The 25,652-nt window shown below is 33.1% G+C and overlaps 1 protein-coding gene and 1 non-coding gene across 2 annotated transcripts in view; both read left to right on the top strand.

Annotated features, from left to right (window-relative positions):
• PIK3CA (phosphatidylinositol-4,5-bisphosphate 3-kinase catalytic subunit alpha) overlaps positions 1 to 25,652 on the top strand; it is a 79,666-nt gene that overhangs the window by 12,145 nt on the left and 41,869 nt on the right. The gene's annotated exons all lie outside the window — the stretch shown is intronic.
• LOC123614808 (U6 spliceosomal RNA) lies at positions 21,795 to 21,896 on the top strand. Its single transcript, XR_006722283.1, has one exon. It is a non-coding gene; the product is annotated as a U6 spliceosomal RNA (small nuclear RNA).

Raw genomic sequence — 25,652 nt, 5'->3', positions numbered from 1 at the left:
ATTCTGTTTGCTAATGTTTTGTCAAGGATTTTTGCATCTATATTCATCAGAGATATTGGCCTGTAATTTTCTTTTTTTGTACTGTCACTGTCTGGGTTTGGTATCAGGGTAATAGTGGCCTCATAGAATGAATTTTGTGGTGTTTCCTCCTCTTCAGTTTTTTGGAATAGTTTAAGAAGGAAAGGTATTAGCTCTTCTTTTATGTGTGTGTGTGTGTGTGTGTGTGTGTATATATATATATATATATATATATATATATATATATATATATATATATATATATATTTAATTGAAGTATAGTCAGTTTACAATGTTGTGTCAATTTCTGGTGTACAGCATAATGCTTCAGTCATACATATATTTGTTTTCATATTCTTTTTCACCATAGTTCATTGTAAGATATTGAATATAGTTCCCTGCACTATACAGTATGAACTTGTTGTTTATTTTATATATATTAGTTAGCATCTGGATATCTTGAACTCCTAATTTATCCCCTCCCTCCCCCCACTTCCCCCACCCCCTCGGTAACCACAAGTTTGTTCTTTATGTCTGTGAGTCTGTTTCTGTTTTGCAAATAAGTTTGTTTGTCTTTTTTTTAAATTCCACATATGAATGATATCATATCATAATTTTCTTTCTCTTTCTGGCTTACTTCACTTAGAATGACAATCTCCAGGTCCACCCATGTTGCTGCAAGTGGCATTATTTTATTATTTTTTTATGGTGGAGTAGTATTAGCTCTTCTTTATATGTTTGATAGAATTCCTCTCTGAAGCCCTCTGGTCCTAGACTTTTGTTTGCCCCCAGCAGATACTTTAAAAGCACTCTGCTACTGAAGCAGTACTTGTTTCATGCTACTAGGTATTTCCTTCCCTTGTCTTTCTTCATACACTAAGTAGTATTTGTGTCATATTGTCGTATGGTCTGTGTGTTACATGGCTTTTGTAGAATTCTCAGGTCATGTTTTAAAGCTTCTTATATCTATCTCACTTCTCTCTTGTACTTTCTATGAAGTCTTTAATACAGATTTAACTCTTTTGTATATCATTCTGATACCTAGTTTACCCTGACTAGACATTGTATAAAACTTATATGTCATTTATGTGAAAATAAGGAAAGCAGCCACGTGTTTTGAATATTTCCATCGATTCAGTCTCTTAAGTCTTTGCCTTAATCACTAAAGTAGCTGCCTGGCATCTTTGATGCAGATTTCTGCAGCATCGTCTACCTGGTTTCAGTACTGTTGTTGGCACCTTATGTAAGTGAGATTATTAGTTTGTATTTAAGTTTTTGGTAACTATATGTGAGGTTATGTTTTCTTACCTCTTACTTTTCAGCAGTTTTTAGATTGCTCTCAGTGTCACACAAGGTAACTTATTTTTCTCAAGTTGATAATCCCATAGTCTTTCTCTCTCAATAAAACCCACACACTTTTAAAAACTACATATATTATTATAATTAATTTATACAGAAGTTGCTTTAGAAAGTATCTAATTTTTGGCATAGTCGTTCAGCATTTTTCATTGTTACTTGCTTTTAAAGAATTATTAAGTATACTCCCAGACATTTTTTATACATGTAAAACTGTATAGAATTTTGTATCTTTTGGGTGGTGGTGGTGGTAGGCACAATGAAAAATTAAAAAATAAAAACACAACAGTAGACTGCCCTTGTACAATAATGAAGTTACTGACAGACTGTGGGAGAAAATGTCCTTGATTTTCAAAATGTACACTTTAGTATGTATATTGTGAGTTACCTCAGACCCAAACTTTAGTATCATGAATCTGGGAAAGGAGAATATTACAGACTTTATGTTATCTCCCTTCATCTTCACAAATAGCGCTCCAATACACATTGTCTCTCCATTTCACAGATTAGAAAACTGAAGTTCCACATCTAATCAGTAAACAGTGGACTCCCATTACATTTAATTTACATGAATTTAATTGTACACACTCAGCAAAAAGTAAAAACACGACAAAAGTAATTATTTAAAGAGTGCATTCATATCCCACTGCTGAGCTTTTGCTTTAAAGTAGACATGTGATTTAAAATGTGACTTTGCTGTCACCTCAGTGGATCTCATTGTGTAGGTATGAACTCACTTTGTTGAGTATGATTCTGTTACTCAGACATACGTAATGTTTATACAGCATGGCCTCTAATACCAAGTCTCCAGTGCTGAACCAAAAAAACCAGCAGTTTGTCCCAGTGCTGGAAGAAAACTGTTGTTTTAGACTTGCTAAGCAATTGTGTTGATTTCCAAGATGGCCTGCAGTTATGGCCACAACAAACTATTATCTATGCATGTGCATTCTCTCTGATACATGCATGCACATGCATAAATCCACAGCATTTTAAGTACTACATGTATTTTATATATTCCATATATAATTTTGTTGTATTCTAGATTGCTGAATATGTATTATATCTTTTCACAAAACATTTCTGTACAAGGTGGTATAAAAAAATGTACATTGTAAGTTAAGAGTGATTTAAGAGTTTTCAAGGAAAGTGGTGAGTGTGTAAGTCCACAGACTATGTTTGTGCTGTTTGCCACCATAAACCCAGGGTCTAGCATGTTACCAAGCACAAGGTTTATTGACTAAATGGGGAAAAAATGTTTAATTATTCAGCTACTTTTTAAAAAAAAATACAGATATACATATATGGATCATATTTTCTCAGTCTTAATTTTTGAAAGCACTTTGAAAAATCTGCTTTATTCCTCAGATGGATTACTCTTAAGTCATATTAGAACAATACAGAAAACAGAACATTAGAAATTACAACTATCTCACAACATCTGGTACTAATGTGACCACTGGACTTACTGTTATTTATGTTTCTTTCTCCCATCTGTTCTTTTATATGTATATGGATTTGCTAAAGGAAGCACAACCACACTAGGCAGAATTTATTTTGTGAAAACTCTGAGTAGGTTTCTGCTAACTCTTTCACCTAGAGAAGTGGAAAGTCTAAGGATAGAAAATGTAAATAAGATGACAAATCTACGTGTTACTCTTATCTCCATATGTCATACTCATCCCCTTTATGCAAACACTTTGTGAATCCCTGTCAGATCTGTCTGGGGAAAGAGAACTTCCCCTAGATCCTTGGAAAGAGAAAAGTGTACCCCTGAGCTGCCACGTGCTATTTTTTTTCTAGCTGGCCTAGAAGACATGATCATTGGGCTGAGAAGACATGATTTCTCTCTTACACTGGGGAGAGGGCAGAAAGAAAAGGTTTGATGTGGTAAGATGGGACATTTGCTTATAATTCTACATCAGAACCAAAATATCTAACCTGCCTACTAACCGCATGACACTGAATAAAACCACTTACGTTTTATGAGGCGGAAAAGTTGATACTGAATGGCTAGTGACTGAAAGAGTTATTTCCAGGGTGTTGTATTCCAGAAATGAGCTTGTGCAAACAGACTTTTAAGAACATAGAACTCAAATAAAATAATAACTGTAAATAAAATAGGAGCAAAAATAATTCAATAGTATATTAAGTGCTGTGTCTTCCATAGAAATACGTAGTCAGAAGACTATTGCTTATGGAAAATTTATAGTAATTTAAGGAAATGTTTTTCAAGTGAAAAAAAGCAAGATACAAAATTACTATGCTGTATGAGCACAACTATATAAACCAATGAAGTAAACTAAAAAATATGTGTAGTAAAAAAAGCTGTAAGACACTACATCGAAAAATGATAATGATTGTATCAGATACATTTTTGACTGTTTTGTTTTCCTCATTCGTCCATGCACCACGTACTCTGTGTAGGTACAGAGCACAGTCCCAGGATCTTAATAGACACTTAAGTCAGTATTTAAGTGAATGAATTTCTATAATAAGCATGAGTTACTTTTGCTTTGAAAGAGATATGAATACAGTCGACATCTAAGTTAAGGAGAGTGTGGGAAGTGTTCTAGAAAGGAACCTGGTTAATAATACCTTACACTTAGACTTCCAGTTTTGAAAATGTTTTTACATTTCTATTTTATATGATTTTCTGTTCATAGCATCACTACTTAGCCAAATTAGAAATTTCTGTTAACCTTGGACTCTATCATCTCTGACCTATCAAAACAAAGCCAACTGATCACCAAATCTTGGGTATTTTTCCGGAAAATGCCTCTTGATTTCATCTCCATCTTTTCTCACAGTCACTGCCTTAGTTTAATCTTTTCTTGTATCACAGTTGTATCCCAACCAGTCTCTCCACTTTTCTACTCCTCTCTCTTTTACTTTCCACACTGCCACCAGAATTTTCAGACATGTAAATAATCAGCAGAATTTCGTGTATGTCCTGTAATAAATAGGTTCTGTGGAAGAAGGCAAAGAAGAGATTGGCACTGCTTCCATGCTCCTGCCAAAGTATTACCCTACAATACAAACTTGATCTGCTTAATGTTTTGTAATTCCTTGTGATCTACATTGCTGCTTCTCAAGCTTTAGGTGTATTAGAATCACCAGGGGGAACTTGTTAAAATGTGAATTACCCAAACCCTAGAAATTCTGATTCGGTGGATCTCTGGGCCTGGAAACATACATTTTAACAAGCTTCCTGCTCTTAAGCCTACTACATGTGACTCCGAGATAAGATTTTGAGGAACACTGACCTCAAAGTAGAGTGCAGTCTCATTCATTTACTGTAATTCTTCTCACAATTTGGCACCATACTACTTTTCTGTGCACATTTTCTACACTATCCCTCACTGAACACCTTGCAGTCTAGCCATTGGGAACTGCCTCAGACTCACCTGGGCCTTACTGGACTCCTGTGCTTGTGCTCATGCTGAGCCCCTTTTGCTGTGGCTGCTTCCATCCAGTAACTTGTTTACCTGGCATACTCTCTTCAGCTTATGCGTACTCTGTGTAAAGTGTTCCTGGACTTGCTCTCCTAGGCAGAGGTGGTCTCTCCCTCTGTACTTCCGTAGCCTCTATTACAGCACACACACTAAGCTATATGCTTACTTATTTACATATTTGTCTTCCTCAATAGACTGTGAGCCTCTTGAGGTCAGGAATGCCATTTTATTTATCTTGTACCTCTAACATAAGCTCGGCACATAATTGCTTAATAAATGTTTGTCATATGAATAACATTTCAGTAAAGAAGTCAGGGAAGGAGTGATTAGTCCCACTTTTCAGTGAGGAAAATGAGGTCTTAAGAAGTTAAGTATCTGCTTACAATTACCCAGGTTGTAAGTACCGTAGACGTGAGATTTGCCCCCAAGATACCTGGCTGCTTTTCTGATTTTGGGCTTCACTGAAAAGGTAGATAGACTATCATAGTAAAATTATGCACACATACACACCTTTTTAAGCTTTTTTTTCCTGCTTGTGTATTAATTTATCTTTTATAATGTTTGGAGGAGAATGTATTTTAATAAATTTTTTAAAACCATATTCACAGTTAATAAAATAATATCTATTCCTCTAGGGTAGGAACACATTGCTGAATATTAAGCTATTTGTCTCTCAGTTTTGCATCCAACCTCCTGTACTCTGCTTTGTGATGCTTATTTGTACCCTTTGCAGAAACCATATTATAGGACGTAATAGGGTGTCCATATTAAATTCAGCTGACATTTATGTGTAGTTAGCATTTTATTCTGCAACAATTAAGACAAAAAGCTATACATATATAATACATACATAAATATTCAACTGGGTTTGCATTGCATTTTTAAAGTTCAGTTTCCAAAGTTTAGATGTGTTTAGCTTTACTATAGACAGTAGTCTCGAAGTGTTGATGGAAATCAACGACCAGCTGCAAAGTTCAGATCCAGTATGCCATAGAATACATCTAGCCATGGCTTAAACCAAATGTTAGCAATGAAATATTTAGTAGCAACTGTTCTTTTAAAAGAAACGTTTTAGATAATTAGAGTCATCTTGTAATATCCTTATACCCAGCTGTCAGCTTTTTACTTTTTCTGCCAATATTTCTGGAACTGAAATCAAGAAAATGGAAATTAAGGTACCACACTTTGAAATACACTAAACACTTGAAAAACTGTTATATCTTATAAAGATTTCCAGATAGAGTTCCTCAGTTAGTGTTTCAAAAGATTTTTATTAAAAGCAAATAACTGTAATAACCCTCTCCAGTATTAAACTGAAATACATTAGTGAATAATAGCATTTGAGAATTGCCTCTGTTAATAGTCACTGTACTTGAAGATTATTAAAGTAAATTTGGGCATTTGAATTTCATTTTTAAAAATTTCTGCTACTGTTTCTTAATTGTGTTACCATGTTTAATCAGCATCTCACTATCCTTTCATTCCCCCTTTCTTTAGCTTTTGTTATTACTTTTCTACTTTTAATATATTCACATGTCCATTTGCTGTTACATCAACTTTCAGTAATATTCCTGATTCCCCCACTATGTTAGACAATGATGATAGTACCTTATTTTTCCTTTCAGGTCTTCTTCCACCCTTCCACAGCACGTTATGTATGCAGTTACTTAGTACATTGTCAAGTAGTGTGGTAACTTTTACATTCTGTTCTATGACCACACTTAAGTCTTCTTATGTTTTGACTACAGGTAGATTTTAATAGTTGGAGTTAATGGTATTTACATTAATATGATTATGTAAAAACATTTCACTCCACAGCCAAATAGAGTGCTAAGATTAGATTTCTTTATATATTCAGCATCATGAACCACACAAAAAAATTCTTCTTATTAAGATGACATGGTTCTTCTTTTTATACATTCTGTAAGTTGCTCAATACTGTGCTATTTTGCTTTGTATTTTAAGCATAATTGTATTACACATTTTGTTGTTCCCCCCCCCCAACATTTCAAGTTGCCTTTTTTCCTGTTTTAAGGATAAGCATATGCATTCTTCAGCGTGTCGTTAATACTTCATGACTCCCACGTTTTTAATTTGTTCCTTAGAACTTGTTGTATTCTTTTTTCTTAACACTTTTTACTTGGGCCACGCAGATTTCATTCCAGTTTGGGCTTATTACTCTCTATGGTTGATGTAAAACTTTACCCTAAGATCACTTTTTCTTAGAATAAATAAGATTTATTGTGTGATTTGGCCACTGAGTCGGTTCCACCACTTGTAGCATGTAATATCTTCTTTCTTGACCTCCACCTTTGGTTGGCTGAAGTAATAACAGCTCAGGTACCTTAGAATTGGTACATGGAAAGTAAAACCCATGGAAATACCTTTATATTTTCTTTACAATATGATTATTTTTTGGCTATAAAATTTCTGGTCAAAATATTTTCCAACAGATTGTAATTACTAGTTTTTCACTTTTATTGATAAGAAAAGTTGCCAGTCAGATAATCATTCCTTTGCTATTACTTATTCCACCACCCCACTAAAGCCTTTAGGCTCTTATCTTTATCTTTTATTGTCTAATATAGGTTGTTTTTTTTTTTTTTTACATTTAGCTGCTCAGTGGTCCCTTTTAATCTGAACATGTAAGTCTCTCCAGCTCAGAAACTTTCTTCTTTTATTTCTTTAATTTCCTTTCTTCCATTTTTCTCTTACTCTAGAATAAGTATTTGGTTATGGACCTCTCTTTTATATTCCCCCCCCCCCACCTTTTTTTTTCAATGTATGCCTTTTAGTGCTATTTTGCAGCAGTTTTTTTTTTTTTTTAGTTTTGAAATTCCAGTAGGCAAAATGTTTTATCATTTAATTTGCATTTTTATTATGAATAAAGATAAGCAATTTTATTAACTATGTTTCTTTTTCTGTGTTTCTTTCATATCCTTTGTCCATTTTATATTGAATTGTTTTTATTTATGCAGCAGGGATTTCTCCCTTTGTCAGTTATATGAGTAGCAGATAGTTTTTACTAGTTTTTCTTTTGTCTTTGCCTGTAGTGTTTTTCTCCTACATACAGGAATTTTTGTTTGTTATATAGTTGCATTTATCAGTCTTGTCTTTTTATGGCATCTCCATTTTACTCAGGAAAAAATGTCCTTGCACATATTAAAAAGGATCATCTCATGTTTTCTTATAGTACTTTTATGGTTTCATTTTTACATTATGTTTGTTATTCTAAGTAGAGTTTATTTTAATGTAAGGTGTAAAGAGGGAAGCCACTCTTACTTTTTTTGCAAGTGTCCAGCTACTTGATCCAAATGGTCTTTTCCTTATTGATTTGAAATGACACCTTTATCATATAATACATTCTTTGTCTATTTAAAAAATTTTTTTCTTTTGATCTGACTCTTTTTGAACTGTATCTTACCATTGTAATTATTGTAGTTTTAGCATATGTTTTCATGTCTGCTAGGGCTAGACTCTTCTCTCCCCCTGATTTTTCCCCTCCTCAGATTTTTCCTGGGTTTCCTGCCTTGCCTTTTTTTTTTTTTTTTAACATTAGAGTCAGCATGATTAATTCTATACACCCAAATCTTGTTGGTATTTTATTGCAATCATGTTAAATCTACAGATTATTTAAAAAGTAATTTTTGAGTCTTCCTAACCAAGAATGTTATATTTTTCTATTCCTTCAAGTCTTTTATGTTTCTCAAGAATATTTTGAAGTTTTCTTTGTATATCTTAAAGCAATAAGAATTCAACTTTTTTCTCCCCTCCAAGTAGCTAGTCACTTCCACCAGGACCATCTGTTAAGTAATCCAACCTAGTACCCTAATTAGAGACTCTGAGTTCTTTCCTATACAAAATAGCAGCAGTGACTTCAGTTCATTTCTGAAGTCAGTTCTATTCCATGGGTCTATATGAGCCAGTACTATATATTCTATTTTTGTAACCGAAGCTTTAATGTCTATTAAGGTTTGTCTCTTCTCATTACTTTTCTTTCAAAGATTCAGTGTATTAAAAGCTATTATAAAAATTAGGTACACTGTTTTATAGGCTCACACACACAAAGAAAACTAGACTAGTCTCACTTCAGGTAGTATTTATCCTAAATAAATTATTAACTAACAGATTCAATAGTCTGTTAAAACACACACATACACGCACACATGTACGCACACCCCACAATCAAATGGCATTTGTTGTAGAAATACAAGGGTCATTTTAATTTTAGGAAATCTGTAACACTTATAAATGCACATGTTCTCTCCCTCCCTTCCTGCCTCCCTCTCTCTCTCTCTCTTAAATACACACACACACACAGAAATACACACAACCTTAGAAAATAATAATAGAAGTCTATTCCTTGATATATTAAATAAGAGTTATCACAAGCCAGAAGTTTCACTCAGGCTTAATAATGAAAGATTCACATTTCATTCATGTTATGAATGATGTTGGGAACAATCAACTATTTTCTCACCTTTTTTTTATGTTGATGTACAATACTAGTTAAGTTAAATAAGGGAAAGAAAATGAGTATAGTAAGAAAAGAGACAAATTAATTATAATGTGAAAAATTTTACTTTTTGTATTCATTTCTGCCTTTCCTAACTGCCCACTCATATCCTGCTCCCCAAAGTGTAGCCAATGTTAACATGTGGTTAATTCTAGCAGAGGAAGTGGGAGGGGGTATAGGGATATATATTTATGTACAATATTTTAAATCCAGATTTTTAATCTTTTTATATAGAATTATAATCAACATTTTCTTGTTTGTATCTTCCAACTGTCATTATATTCCTCTTTTAAATTTTTGTGATCAAAACAAATGTATCTTCCAGTAATGATAGTGTGAAGGTTGGGTGATTCCCTTCCACAGAAAACAAGCATAAGAAAGCTGGAGTAACTATATTGATATCAGCCCATGTATTTTAAAACAAAGAATAATACTAGAGATGCAGGGATATTTCAAAATTATAAAAGAATGAATACAGAAGGAAAATAGAAAAATTTTTGAATATACATGCACTTAATAACAGAGGCACAAAATATAAGAAGTAAAAACTGACAGATCTGAAAGTAGAAAAATAGGCAGTTCAGCATTTGGTTTGAGATTTCAGTCCCCTCTCTCAACAGTTGGTAGGATAAGTAGACAGAAAAACAGAATATAGAAGACTTGAATAAAGCAGTCAACCAATTCGACCTAATTGACATCTACAGAATACCACACCCAACAACACATACACTGTATTTGAAACAGTCATCAGGATAAGCCATACTGTGATCCACAAACATAAAATATGTTAATAAATGTAAAAAGATTGCAGTTATGCAGTGTGATTTAAACTAATTTAAAAGAATTAAATTAAAAATCAATATAGAAAGATATAATGCAAATCCCCAAATATGTGGAAACTGAATAATGTATTTCTAAGTAACCCATGGGTGAAAGAAGAATTCATAGGGGAAATTAGAAAATAGTTTTAACTGAATGAAAATAAAAATAAAACATATCAAAATATTTGGTATATAGCTAAAGCAATGCTAAACAATTAATTTAGAGTTCTAAATGCTTATACTAGAAAAGAAAGGTCTCTACAATCAGTTATCTAAGCTCCTGCCTTAAGAAGCTAGAAAAGAAAGAGTAAATTAAACCCAACGTAAATAGAAGAAAAGACATAATAAAGGTCAGAGCAGGACTCAAGTAAATAGAAAATAAAGAAATCAATTAAATGAAAAGTTCATTCTTTAAAAAGTTCAGTAAACGGTTGATCAACTTTTAACAAGAAAAAAGGAGAGACGTAAATTAACAATGTTAGAAAGAATAGATACTATTACAGATACTATACATTCTTAAAAAGTTAATAAAAATATTATGAACAACTTTACACTTATCAGTTTGACCACATAGATAAAATAGACAGATTCTCTGAAAAAGACAAATGACCAAAATTGACTCAAGAAGAAATAGAAAATCTAAGTAGAGCTATGTAGAACAAGGAAATTCAGTTAGTAATTAAAAACCTTCCACCACCAACAAAAAAATTCAGGCCCTAATGGCATAGCTGGTAATTCTGTCAAACACTGAATAAAGAAAAAATACAAGTCCTACCCAAATTTTCAGAAAGTATATGTGTAAGGATAACATTACAACTCATTTTAAGGGGCCAGTATTACCCAGATACCAAAGCCAAAGACATTACAAGAAAAGAAAGCTAGTAGCCAATATTCCTCATGAACATAGACACAGAAATCCTTAACAAAATAATAGCATATTAAATTTAGCAATGTATGAAAAGGATAATACATTATGGCCACGTGGGATTTGTCCCCAAAATTGAAGACTGGTTTAACTTCCAAAAATCAATTCAGTGTAATACACAATGCTAATAAGACAAAGTCAGAAAACTGTATGATCATCTCAATGGATGCAGAAAAGGTATTTTATAAAATTCAACACAAACACATAGTAACTCCTAACAAACTAGGAATTGAAGGCAACTTTCTCAGGTTGGTAAAGAATATCTATGAAAACAAGAATAAAATCATACTTCATGGTGAATGACTGTATGCTTTTCCAGTTAAGATCAAGAACAAGGCAAGGATGTTTGCTCAACTTAAACTCCACTTTTACTCAACATTAAACTGAAGGTCCTAACTGATGCAGTAAGATAAGGGGAAAAAAATGAAAGGACATACAGAATAGAAAGAAAAAAGTAAAACTTTTATTCATAGATGATATGTATGTAGAAAGTTCTAAGGAATCTGCATTTTTAAAACTGTAGAATAGATGAATTTAGCAAACGTATAGTTTACAAGGTAGTAAACAAGAACTAATTGTATTTCTGTATACTGACAGTGAACAATCCACAAGTGAAATTAAAAAACAAACCATGTTAGCATTATATAATTATTTAGAAGTAAATTTATAATTACTTAGAAATAAATTTAACAAAAGATATGCAAAATCTGTGCACTGAAAACTATAAATTTTTGCTGACATAAATTAAAGACCCTAATTGAGTCATACCATGTTCTTGAATTGGAATACTGAATATTGTTAGGATGGCAATTCTCATGTAATTGATCTGTAGAGTCACTGCAGTACCAAAACCTTGTTAGTCTTTTTCATAGAAATTGAAACCCTGGTTCTACAATTTATATGGAAGTACAAAAACATAAAGTAGCTCCCCCCCAAATTTTTTAAGTACAAAATCTGAGGCCTTATAGAACCTGACTCTTTAGACTTCCTGTAAAACTACAGTAGTCAAAATAGTACAGTATGAGAGTAAGGATAAACATACAGATGGGTGGAAGAAATTTGAGAGTCTAGAAATAGAACCATGCTTAATATAATTGATTTTTTTCAAAGACACCAAGGTAATTCAAGGGGAAAAGAATAATCTTTTCAAAAAATGGTGCTGGAATAACTGGATATGTATATGGAGGGATTGAAAAGATTCTTAACACTGTCTTTACACTAAACTCCAAATTTCATTCAAAGTGGATCCTAGACCTAAACATAAATGCTAAAAACAACATGCAAAGTGAAAGAAGCCCGACACAAAAGATTACATACTGTTTGATTCCATTTATATAAATCTCTATAGAGTAAGCTGAGCTAAAGAGACAAAAACTAGGTTAGTAGTTACCTAGGACCTGGGGTAGGAGTGGGAATTGACTGTGAAGTGAGAAAACTTTTAGGGATGAGTAATTAAAGTATTTTAAACTTGACTATAGTAGTATTTTTCACAACTGTATATGTTTACCTAGATTCATTGAACTGAATTTTAAGTTATACCTCAAAGCTGAAATAAAAAATAATAAAATATAGATTTAAATTACTACTGAAAGGTTAATAGAAATAGTGTATTATCCCTCTTTTCTCTTATCCTCTTTCCCTAACCTCTTTCCCTAACTTGTCCTATGTCATTCTTCAAAAAAAAAAATTGTCAACTATTTTCACTACTTCTGTTTACCACCTTATAATAATGGGGTATACTGCTATCTCTTGGTCCACCAATATTCAACATCCATTGATTTCCTCTTATAAAGTATAATTTTAACTTTCTTGACATCTTCCTTCTCCTTATCTTGCCATCCAGATATTTAATTATTACTGGTTAAATAGTAATTTTCATTATGGTCATATAAATGTTGTTCAACAATGAAGCAAAAAGTGCATGTGATTATGTCTTTTCTAGTACAACTTTTATTGTTGTTACTTTAATTAAGTAATTGCCTCATTTAAAAAATTTACTTAGTTATAGTTGCATTTCAGTTTGTCTTCTCAGAGGCTTCAATCCATCTTTGTAATAATTTTCACCTCTAAGATAATTAGCTTGGTTATTTTCCTAAGACACCTTCCTAGAACCTTCAGTTTTTCTAATTTAATCTTGACTACTCCCTAGGTCTGTTTCACAGCTCTTGTCATGAGGCTTCTCTTTTCTTTCATCCTGGAAATTACCTACACCTGCTTCCTGTGTTGGAGCCTTGCTTTCCCGTTCCCCATACCTTCATGGTATACTCCCTCTTGTGGCTTCCTGTAAAGGGATAACTGAAGGGTGGATTTCTTGAGATTTTTGCATTTCTGAATATGTCATAGTCTACTTCTGCAGTTATGTGATATTTTAGGTGAGTGTAGAATTCTAGATTGGCAGGTGACAATTCTACCATTGAACCACCAATGCCCAGCATAGAATTCTAGATTGAAAATCATTTTTACTCAAAAAATTTTTAAGTATTGCTGCTTTAATTATCATCTGGCCTCCAGTTTTGCTGTTGAGTGGTCCAGTGACATTCTGGTTCGTGATCTTTTATTTCGCCTTTTTGGTGGGAGGGGTGTTGTTTTTCTCTTTAGAAGTTACTATTATCTTCTCTTCGTGCCTAGTCTTCTGAAATTTATAGCGCTGTACCTTGGTGTGGGTCTTCGTATTAGTTCAGTTCTTGGAAGTTTTCTCGGTTTACTTTTTTTGATATTTTCTCTCCTCTGTTTTCATTGTTCTTTCTGGAATTCATACAAGTCAGATATTAGACTTCTTGGATTGCTTTTTCTAATTTTTTAACCTTTCTTCCCTATTACTCATCTCATTCTTTTTAATTTGCCTTCTAGAAAATTGCCTTGACTTTAAACTTTTACTGAGTTTTTTTTTCAGCACTTATTCTCTGATTGTTTTCTTATTGGTTCCTCTTCTGATCAATGATGCAAATTTTCTCTTATCTGAGAATATTTTAATTAATTTCTTTGACATTTTTCTTCTGTCCCGTCATTCTCTCTGTTTCTCAGCACTCTTGTTTTGGTTTCTGTCTTTAATATTGGAGACTTCCTCAAATGTGTGAAGATCCTTGGCTGTCATTCATATTTAAAAGGCATTAAAAGCTGATTAAAAGCTCTGAGTTTGAGGGCAGAACTCTTGTCTGTTGGTGGACTGTGCTATAGGAAATCCCTAAATGTCATGATCTTCTCTAGGTAAGTCAGTTTTGGATCTTCTGGAGAAAGTCTACCTTCTCTTGTGTAGGACTGCTTATGTTGTAGAGCTTTACTGAAGAAAGGGGCTTGGGATCTTACATAATCCTGATTTTTAGTAATAATTTTACACTTATCTATTTCTGTGTCTATTTAAGTCCAAAGTTTCTTGGATTTAGTTTTTCCAGAAAGTATGCCTTCTGATTTCCGAAGGATTGGAAAGTCTTTGACTATGCTAAGTGTTGGAATTCTAGTAGTTTCAGGTATTTCCTGCTCCTGAACTGTTCTGAGGTTCTTTAAGAATTGGCTTGCTTCCTGTCTGTAGGCACTTAAATTTAATATTTCTTATCTCACTTATCATTCTTTTCTTCCCTATCTTTATAAATTATAGTTTAGGATTATAATTTTCTAGCTTCATCAAAGAAGGTGTTTTTTTTTTATTCTTAGGAATGATTGAGGGTACAAAGGTCTTTACTCTATTTTGAAATCTGAAATCTATCCCCCTTTCTTTTTTATAAACACACTGTTTTGCAGCTCTTCTCCCACCTCCTTACTATGTCTTGGTGATCTTTCCATATCAGCACATACAGATCTACATCATTCATTTTAATAGCTGTATGATATTTCATAAAATGCTTTACTATAACTTATGTAATCATTCCCCTTAATGAATATTTTGGTTGTTTCTAGTTTTTGCTTTCATAAATAATGCTGCAATGAATATACTTTAACCTAATTTTTGGTGAATTTTTACAGATGTATCCATATTCCTAGTAGCGGCATTGCCTAGTCTAAGACTGTGTGTCTAAAATTTTGAATCATATTGTCAGTTTGTCTTTTAGAAAGTTTGCATTCCTGCTAACAATCTGTGAGTGCTATTTTTGCAGTAGTGGGCTTCATCAAACTTAAATTTTTTTCAATCTGATAAGTAAAAAATGGAAATATATCCTTGTTTTTATTTGCATTTTAATTATTTTTTAAGCTTATTCATTTAAATTTCCTTTTCTGCAGAATATGTATTTGTAATGTTATCTTATTCATCTTTTTCTTATTGACTTGTCTGAGCTATTTGTAAATTACAAAAAAAAAAAAAATTAGCCCTTTGTCATATATGTGGCAAATACATTTTTCCAGTTTACCAGTGGTCTTACAATTTGATTTATGTTACTTGCCCAAAAAGTCTTTGACTTTTTAGTCATCTTTGTCCATATTTTTCTGTATGACTTCTTGGTATTGTAACATTAATATATAAATAAACCATAGTTTTCCTTTATAGGAACGATAACCAGTTATATAATGGAAGAGAAGAACCCATTCAAAAAATTAACAAAAAGATCACTTATCTAGAAATAAGCTTAATAAACCGTAACAGAACTTACATAAAGAGATCTTTTAAAACTCTACTGAGAAGGCAAAAATTTCTAGGACAAGGTATAGATAGTACTAATCATGAAAGAAAATTAAATAGGACTTTATCAAAATTAACATTTTTTGCTTATCAAAAGACATTGAGTGGGAGGAAAGAGTATAGCTCAAGTGCTATACTCAAGAGCACACGCTTAGCACGCACGAGGTCCTGGGTTCAACCCCCACTACCTCCTCTAGAAATAAATAAGTAAACCTAATTATTTCCTCCTTTCTAAAACAAAGACAACAGGAAGATGAATAGGCATACCACAAAATAGAAAAAAAATTATTCTCAGTACTTACAGGTGACAAAAACCTTATATCCAGAATATATAAGAACCTGAAATGAACATTTAAAAAAAATCAACTACCTAATATAAAAATGGGTTAAAGACATAGACATTTCACAGAAGATATACAAATGGCCAATAACACATAAAAAGATTCTCGACATCATGAGTCATTAGTAAATGCAAATTAAAACCAGAGTGTTTTAGTTTGTAGAGATACTACTACATTCCCACTAGAATAGCTAAAATTAAAAACTGATACCACTAAATAGTTATGAGTGTGTAGAGCAACTAGAACTCTCATTTATTTCTGGTGGGAGTACAAAATGGTCAGCCACTTTGGAAAACTGGAAGACAGTTTCTTATAAACATAACATTTACATTGTGTGTCCGGAGTTGACCAAGACCAGGTATGATGGTTTGCTAGGAGGACTCAGCATGTCGTCATACTCATGGCTATGATTTATTACAGCAAAAGATACAAAGCTCAGTCGGCACAGGGAAAAGGTACATGGGGAGAAATCCAAGGCAGACAAGGTGCAAGCTTCCAAGGGTTTTCTCCCAGTGGAGTCATACAAGATAACACTGAATTCCCCCAGCAAGGAGGAATGTGTGAAATGTAGCCAATAGAAAAGCTTGTTAGAGATTCAGTGCACAAGTCTTGCTTTAGAGGCTGCTCCCTCTGCCTAGCACATACCCATGTTCCAGAAGGAAAGCAGGTCTTAAACATAAACCGTATTTTTTTCATGAACAGTTTAGGTACACTGAACCACTCTTATCAGTTAGGAGATAGAAATCCCCTCAGTATCCGAGATCCAAGTTCTCAGACACTAAGGGCCGGCTTTGCAAGCAGGCCTTTTTAAGGATAAGCAGTCAGTCTATACACCATACAACCCAGCATTTCACTCTTTAAGTATTTACCAAGAGAAATAATGGTATATGTCCACTAAAACAAAAACAGTAAAAACTGATGTAAGAATGTTTATAGTCAAAACTCTAAAAAGCTTATATCTTCGACAACTGGAGAATGGATAAACAAATTGTAATAAATTTTGGAATATTCCTTGGTGATTTAAAAGAACTAATTAGTAATATATTAACAACATGGATAAATCTCCAAAACAGTGTGTTAACTGAAAGAAGCCAAACACAAAAGAGTATATACACTGTGTGATTCAATTTATATGAAGTCAAGAACCAGTAAAACTACTCTGTAATTACAGAAATCAAAATATGATTGGGGGCAGAGAGAGAAGTTAATTGGAAAAGAGCATGAGGAAACATTTTGGAGTCATCTGTATCTTGTTTTGTGTGATGGTTACACAGATGTAAAAAGTTAAAAATCATCCAGCTTAATACTTAAGATGTGTGCAGTTTATTGTATGTTAATTATAGTTCAATTAAGTAACTACTGATGAACATTGAACAATACTTAGAAAAGTGAAAATACATACTAGAATAAGAAGATTATCTTGTAAAAATGTTAATTCTGTCTTAGTATAAATCAAAGTGTTCTTAATTAAAATATGACCAAGTATTACTTGGAGCATTGTATTTGAACCTAACAAGGTGATTCTAAAGTTCATCTGGCATTGAAAGCCAAGTTTAATGAGACTGTGAGGAACTATAGGGAAGATATTTGGGTTGAATTTAAAGAATCAGTTTGATTGAAATGGCAATAGGGGATGGAGATAGAAGAAAGATCATGAACGTTATTTACAAATGCAAAGAAAACTGAAGAGAAAAGATTGATCCAATAGGATTAGAGCTTAGAGTGTGAGGGAAAAGAGAGTAAAGGCAGAGAGCATTGTTGTAATGGTTCATGAGGCTTTGAGTTTGAGCTATATTCTATAGATTCTAGAGATTCATCATATTATTTTAATTGAGTAGTGATATGATTAGATGTGTGTTTTAGGTAGTCAGTTCTAGTGATACTGTGGATAATCAATTGGGGAGAGGAGAAATTATATTGTGTATGCTTTCAGGGCTTTTGCCTTAGTTCATATTGCCCACTTAACTGGCTGTGCCCTCTGTACCTATGAGAAATCCTTTTCGTTCACTGTCTCCCTTAATAGGACACATATACACACACACACTTTCTCCTGTAATTATTACATTCTACCTGTAGATTAAAAGGTAATGGGCGGAGGGGCAGGTATAGCTCAGTGGTAGAGTGCATGCTTAGCATGCACGAGGTCCTGGGTTCAATTCCCAGTACCTCCATTTAAAAAGTAGTAAAAAAATTTTTTTAATAAATAAATCAACCTAATTGCTTCTCCTCAAAAAAGAAAGATAACAAAGGTGAGCATTCTGTCCTTCTGACCTTCATTTATAAACATATATGAATGATTGTTTTTCCTCTCTTTTTCATCAGTTATCGCTTCATGTTAATTTCCAGCATCTTGTAGAAAGCAATTGCTTAATGAATGCTTGTTGAGCTAGAAACAGATCAGTGTTCCATGTGAGAACTTTTTAGGGTCTAATAGTGATACAGAAGATGGCAAAGAAAAAAAAAAAAAGGATGAATTTGAGGGCAGGTTTAGTGGCTGGAAGTGACATCATGTAAGAGGAGTTGAGAACTCCAGAGGTTCTAACCTTGCAGATTGAGAGTGGTGATGTCGTGAAAAATGCCCACATTTGACTAATGAGCAGAGTAAGAGCGACCAACAAAAGAAGCAATTTAAGGAGGCTAGGAAAATATCACAGAAAGATTATTTTGACTTTTTATTAGGATAATTTGGGGGGAGCTTTAAATCATTTATAAAATCAATAGTCCCTTACCCTGGTAATTTTAACCCTTTAATTTTGAATGTATTTTACGATGAGATATAGCATATGAACCTGAGAACCTCTTGACGTTTAACCTTGTAGAAATGTCCACTTTTAGAATGGTCTCATATATATTATAGTGACTTTGTAATACATGCGCAAATAGTAAGAGAGAGAGAGAGGATGTGTGAGTGAGCACATGTGTATATGTGTCCGTATTTTGTCCTGGGAAAATGACATCCTAACAAAAGAACAGTTCTGAAAATAGCTAAAGTAAAGGTTGTTTTTCTGTCACCACAAAGCAGATATGGAGAGTAGTGAAAGCAGACAGATGGACAGTTCTGCCAGTTTTGGACTGTTCTAATAGAGAAAAGAAACATTCTGTTCCTTTTACTCAGAAAATGAATTTCTAGGCTAAATTACTGGTTTCAGTAATAAATTTCCTATTCTGACCAAAGAAACATAATTTTTTTACCCTAGGGATAATGACTCATGCTCTTTTCAGAATTTTGCTTTTGTGGAAACTAAAGTGCAGTCATATATATGGCACTGTTATTTGGATCTTAGTGTTAATGATACTATTATAAGTAGACTAGTGATGGGTAAGAACACTAGTATTTTAAGGCCAGTTTAACAAAGGAACCAAGCACAGGTTTTAATTAGTTGATTCCTGGAGATATAAAAGTAGATTTGTTTGTTTGTTTATTTTCTTTTCCTTCCTTTTGCTTCTTTTTTAAATGGAGGTACTAGGGATTGAACCCAGGACCTTGTGCATGCTAAGCATGCGCTTTACCACTGAGCTATATCCTCCCTTCAAAAGTAGATTTAAAAAAAAAAAAAGAATAAGCTAATTGTTGTGATTTTGTTTATTATGCTATAAAAATAGAGCCCATACTTTTAATCTTTTTAGAAAAAGATATTTCATTGTTTTGAGGACTTTGTGACAGAAGATGAATTTCTGACTTCCAAAAGAGACAGTAGAGATACTTTAAATAATTTTTTTCTGCCTATTTTTTTCTTATACCATTCAAAATTGGTTGAGACTACCAAATTATAATTGCATAGGCCATAAAGCAACTATTAAATAACAGAGATTATTAGTATTGACTACATGAAGTTAAACGTCTGTGTTCCAGTTTTAGTTTAACCTTAATCTTGCAATTTAAGAAATAGAGATTTAAATGTACTCCTTATCTAATAGATGCTCTCATGCTGAATTTTCATCGCATCAAGATTGTCCATCAGTGTATCCATTCCTATAATAACCATTATTGGACACAAAACACACAAAAGTATGTGTTAATGTCCCCCACAATGTCTCTTCAACCTAGAAATTTCTCTTATCTCTTCGCTTTAATCTTTGCAATCATTCCCTTTCTTGAGGTACTGCTTCCTAGTGAAGGTTTAGAATTTTAGCTCTTTAAGGTTGCTTTTTCAAACCTTCTTTTCTATTTCCCTCTGTGCATTTATTTTAATTTCAGCAAAATTAACTAATGAATCATTATGGGTGAAGCAGTTTGGGGGATAATAATTTAATGACTTATGTTAAATAACCAGTTTAAAAGTTTTTGTCAGTCATTACATATTAAGGAAGCACTTAACTTACTGAATTATTATAATGTAATTTATTGTTTAACTGATTGCCTTCGATGGCCAACTGATGATATATTTGCACCAATGAATAAAAATGAAAATATTCTACAGACTGATCACTTATGTTGATGTTTATACAGCTACACTGGTTTCAGTTTGTCATTCTCATTGCTCTAATTTTTAAGGTATGGTAACTGTCATTTCCCACATACTTGGTACATTGTGCTGTATCAAGTCTAAGTGAATAGTAAATATTTGAAAGGACAAAGTGAAACGCATCTACTAATATTTCTCTTCCATCATTAAATGGATTCTGAAGTATCTTATCCATATTGTGTTGGCTAAAAACACTGAGTTTTTTTAAAAAGTACCTGTGCTTACATGACTGCATTGTTGCTGTCATTTGTAGGACTGCTGCTTTCACAGCTGGGCTAGGCGATGCTTTTGCTGAAATTAAGCTACCATCTCTCTGATTCCACTTCTGGGAGATTTGTATTCCTTTGCTTGCCAGGCAGCTATCCTGCATTACTCCAAATTTTGCTTCTTTATTGAAGTAGTACTGCTTTTACCAGAGAGCAAATACTGAAGTGTGATAAATCACTATTAAAGTTGATCAATAATTGCTTGCAATGGAATTTTTCACCATTATTTGTGTAATACTAAAGCATTCTGTTATTGCCAGAAAATGGAGCAGATATCAGAATATAATGTTATTGTTTGGTCTTTATCATTGAAAAAGCAAATTTTAAAAATCAAGTTTCTACTATATTTCACATCTTTCATCTAGTGTCGTTGCATCCCTCTTGAAGTGTAGTGTTACCTGTAGATAGAGTTGGGTGGTATTCACTGAACAAATAACATAGTATCTTAAATTCATTAGAGTATAGTTTGAAGAAAATGGAACATATTTGCAAGTAGCTCTTTATAGGTTTATTTAAGTTCAGTAAAACTTGGGACTACTTGTTTTGGCCAATAAATTTGGCATGTGAAATGAGCAGATTAAGAATAGACATTATGTGATCATCTTAAGTGAAATGTAGTGAAATAAAATTTCAATGCCCTATGTATGCTATGCTTTGTATCTGTTGTAAAAATGTCAGTAATATATCAAAAGATACAATATAAGAGAAAGAATTTCTTGAAGAGATTACAATAATGGCTTCTAAGAAAGGAAATCAGTTCAAGGACAAAGTCTGAGATTGTGGTATTGGGGCAAAAGGATAATAGCAAGGTTAAGTAAATAAACAAAAATTTCAGGGATCTACATATTGATGTGATAACCAGACTTACTCAGTACATCTTCAGCCAGATTTATAAGTACTTTGTAAAACTAAAATGTGTTTTCATGACACTGTATTACACTGATGCTTAATTTTATGGGATGAATGAAACTAAAGGCAACGTCCTCCTAGTATTTTTGGTAAAAGTTCATTGGATAGTACCTGTTTCCACAGAATATACTACTAAAATTAGAATGGCAACAGAAGACTAGCATGGTCCCTGTGTAAGGTTGATACACACATTCAAGACATACTCCATATTTTTAAATTAACATTTTTCTTTGATTCGCTTACCAGCAGGCTGTTTTCCTGCTGCAAAGCAAATTGATGAAGTCCATTTGCACTTTCTCCTTAATTTCTCAGTATTGGCAAAATCACTACCATGATCATTGCAGCACAGTCCAGATCTTATTATTCGATTTTGAAAATATTGTCCTTGCAACAACCAATTACAGCAATGATATATAAATATCTGCTTTGTTCATTATTTGTGCATGGTAGTATGTAATCATAGGCACAGATATGGTAGTTGCAGTTTTATGAACACTTGTCCTCAGGAAATAGGGAAATGTATAGGAGACCACAGATATAATGAAGCTTTATAATTGGCCCCTCATTCTCTCTCCCAGATCAATTTGGCCTTTGGTAGATAGTACAAATCTATTAAATCTGGAATATTGAGTTGGTCAAAAATGAAAATAATACTCCAAAGCAAAGAGACTTTTTATGAAATATATCTGGATGCAGTTAGGGGAATATTTCAAGTCTGCTAATACCCCCAATCAAAGTTGCTAGCTCCAACTTTATTGGTCCGAATTAGAGTGAAAATTTACTATTTTGGTATTTGAGGTTTTTTTTTTTTTCTTTGTGGATATTAACTGCCTGTTCTGTGCAAGGAAGATAGAGCAACTCATTCTACTGAGAAACCTGTAGCTGACCCAAGGTTCACTTTGTTTATAATGGGAGCATAAGGTTTGTTATGCAAGACTCATCTTTTCATCATTGTCAGGAAAGACCATAAGGTTAATCAGTGGGGTGCAGACAAGTTTCAATACATCCAGACACTAGAGGGGTACCACCAGAAGGAATACTAATTGCCTAGGAGTCCCTAAATTATGTCTTCATCCTGTGGCATAAGGAAATAAGGTAGCTATTCATTCTTGATAAAGAGAGGAAAAGACAAAAGAGGAACAGTGTGAAGCAAAAGTTCCTCCACCCTCTGCATAATAGCAGGAAAACTTGAAAGAACACTGTTGAGGTATTCAAAGCTATGGAAAGGCTTATGAAGGCATTATACATATTCCAGAAAGAAACAAAAATGAAAGAGGGAAAAGCCATTTGATAAACTGCAAAGAAAGAAGTTCTCATTTGTGAATGACTTACGGAAATATCTTGCCTTCAGCTTGTTACGGGTCTTTAAAAGAATCAAGTTGAGTGAGCTAGAAGGCTCGTTTCTAGTGTTACCTTTTTCTAGATGTTTCTGATTTAATTAAGATGTTTAATCTAAATATTCTTAAATTCTTTAATGAATTTATCTAGATGGGCCCTGGATGATGTACTCTTTTGTCTCTTCTTTCTCCTTAGATCACTAGGAAATGACTATTTTCCAGATCAGCCAAGTCCAGGATAGTTGTTAGCTTCAGTAGGATAAGAAAGAGTGAAGTTATTTTTTGTGAAGCCCCCAGGCTTTTGAAAGAAAAAGAGGGGAGAGTTAATTTTAATACTGACTTTAAGCTGAAAAGTAGAGCCCTTTTATACTTTGTTAAGTGAACACATCAATCACGAAAGAAACAGTGTGGTTGGCATCATCCATCTAATTCCAAGTACTAAATAGATTTTCATCCTGAAACATATGGGACATGAGCCTCATTTGTAAAGGGGTATTGAAAAGGACAGTGAGCCCTGTTTTTTGGTTAATAATAAGTTTGGTTATAAACTTTCATTTATTGCAAAAGATTAAGCTTTAGGAACCTATTCTCATAACATTCTGTGGGAGCTAAAATTTTTGCTTAGCAGAAAATTGGAGTAACATTTCAAGAACCCCTCCATATTTTGCATTTCCTTATAGTAGGCCATGCTTCCTTGCTGGGCTGATCTCTTCACTGATCTCATATTGGTTAAATTTTCATGGAGGCAATTGGGTGCATAATTAGGCTTCTGTTTTCACTGTTGTGAAGTATACTCTTGGCCCTTAAATGTAGATGCAGCTGCCAAATTTAAATACCTTAGGGTTGTTTCTCTCTTTGTATAAAAGATACTACTTTGTAACCATTTTACTAGGAGTATCTTTTTTCTTATTAAAAAAAAATTACCCTCTACATTATACCAAATTTCCTTTAAGTATTGCTTCAGTGAACTAATAAACAGTATCTTACTAGAGGGACATGAGCTTTGCTGTTGGATTTTGGCCCAGAAAGATCACTCCTGCTTATTTCTGATCAATCCAAATATGATTAAAAGGCATTTATTTTAACAAGAAGAGAAAATCAGTAGTGTGGTCTGTTTCATTCCCCTTTACTTCTTGCTTTTCCTCATTGGTCATTTTTTTTTTTCAGTCCAAAGAGCCAAAAATATTTGTTACCATGACTTTGCGTTTCTACTGCTATTACTCATGGCAGTATCCCCCTTTTTCTTTAAAAGAAAACCAATATAATCTCATGTATAAACTTAAAAGTAGATTTTATAAATTATGTATAGCATTATTCTAAAACAGGAATTTTTGTATGTATTTCCATCTGCTTTTTTCTTATGTGTTTTGTTGACTTGTATTTGATTATTTTCTATTGTGTTTTATCATTGTTGAAATATATCAGAAGACCATTTGATTTTATGCTCTGCTGAGAGTGTACAGACTGAATTAAAGATATAGGCCTCATCCTTTAGGAATTTTGTGTTTTAGTAAGAATAACAGAGACAAATATAAAGATGAAGACAGACATCTGTACAGATATGAAACACAACAATAAAAAATATTTTTATTGCATCAAAATTTTTTAAAATAATTTTTTAAAATATCTTTTAAAAGTATCTGTCATCTCCTTACAGTAGGCCCGAAACAATAAAGTTCTGTCCCTTTCTGGACACATAAATCTAGATAGCATTGATCCAGTAGGTAAGAGAGAAGGAACCTTCATTGAATTTTTACCCTCTAAGCACTGTGCTAAGGATTTTTTTTACATGTATTATCTTATTTAATTCTTACAACATCACTGTGAGGTAATAACTGTTTTTATTCAACTTATGCAAATATGGGAACTGCCTGAAATTTCCTCTCCTGAAGAAGTCTTAAAAATTGCAGAATTCTCCATGGGATCAGTAGAGCTGAGGATGATGGAGCAGTGATCTGAACCAAAGAAAACACTCTGGTTAGACCATTTGTACTCTGCCGTTAGAACAAGACTGTTTTCATATATGTTGTTCTCTTTGCTGCTAAATACTGAATTATTTAGTATGGAACTAAAAACTGTGGAGGTTTCTATAACATTTTAAGGTCCCTTGTATTCATCTGCTGCACGTGTTAAGATGTTAAAGCTTAAGTCACTGGGTAGATCCTCTTTACGGAATGATTGGCTTTACTCTTTTCTTTGGACAAAAAGAGGCACCCTTGATGCTGTCCACTTGTCTTACCAATGCATGCTGTTAGTCACAAGGTGGCCTGGTTAATAAAGAGGAATCAAAGAATTAGAATTTACTACTCTTTTCTACAACTAGAAAAACAAGGCAAAGTATTAATGTATATTTTTATTTGAGGTATTAACCATTCTTTTAATTCTATGTTTTAAAGTCATAATTTACCAAATACTGCCATCTTGGTCTGAAAAAGTAAATGGGATTTCTAGAGTTACCTGATTTACAGTTTACTTCTGACTGCCTGCTGCTTGTTTTATGTGAAGCTATGATAATCTGCTTTGACTCCTCACAAAGAGGAGAAAAATACTTCCTGGAAACGAAGTAACTATGGAATCATTTGTCCTATTAAATTATGTGATATTATGAAATATCTCTTACTGTATTTTCTACA

Source organism: Camelus bactrianus, chromosome 1, assembly GCF_048773025.1.
Source record: "Camelus bactrianus isolate YW-2024 breed Bactrian camel chromosome 1, ASM4877302v1, whole genome shotgun sequence".
NCBI lineage: Eukaryota > Metazoa > Chordata > Mammalia > Artiodactyla > Camelidae > Camelus > Camelus bactrianus.
This window is presented reverse-complemented; position numbering and strand designations above follow the sequence as displayed.